This window comes from Misgurnus anguillicaudatus, unplaced genomic scaffold (genome assembly GCF_027580225.2).
Source record: "Misgurnus anguillicaudatus unplaced genomic scaffold, ASM2758022v2 HiC_scaffold_34, whole genome shotgun sequence".
In the NCBI taxonomy this organism is placed as follows: Eukaryota; Metazoa; Chordata; class Actinopteri; order Cypriniformes; family Cobitidae; genus Misgurnus; species Misgurnus anguillicaudatus.
This window is the reverse complement of record NW_027395284.1, coordinates 1,118,644-1,119,204: the sequence shown is the minus strand read 5'-3', so window position 1 is coordinate 1,119,204 and position 561 is coordinate 1,118,644.

Below are 561 nucleotides of genomic sequence, written 5' to 3'. Positions count from 1 at the left end.
GCCCACCACAGAATCAACACTGGCCCCCACAAATAGAATTTTCATGATTCCCATTTACATTTTTATTTCACTATTTAAAACAGCTTAATTCGGCTTAAAATATAATTTGATATATAATACAGATCAAATACAGATACAGATCAAAGAGTAGAAGTGAAACATATTTCAGGTGCCAACACTAGATCAAACGCAAACATGACATGATGACGTCACATATATGCTAATTAGCGAGTGACGTCATCCCCACCACAGTCTCTCAAAATCCTGTGGGAAACACTGAAATACTATTTTAATATTTAGAATTAGTTCATTTTAAGAATGTTTAGGTAAGTAACAGATTTGTTTATAACTAAGACCAGTTACTTTGACACAAGTTGTTGAAATCGAGAAAATAGTTTTGTTTTGCATTTCTTACTAAATTGTGTCAGTATCATTAATTTAAAACAAAGTATAAAAGGTAAAACCACCAAATTAACGGCACTGATCATCTGTATTGGCAATCGGTATCGGTAGACATCATTCCTTAAAGGCGGAGTCCACGATGTTTGAAAAACGCTTTGG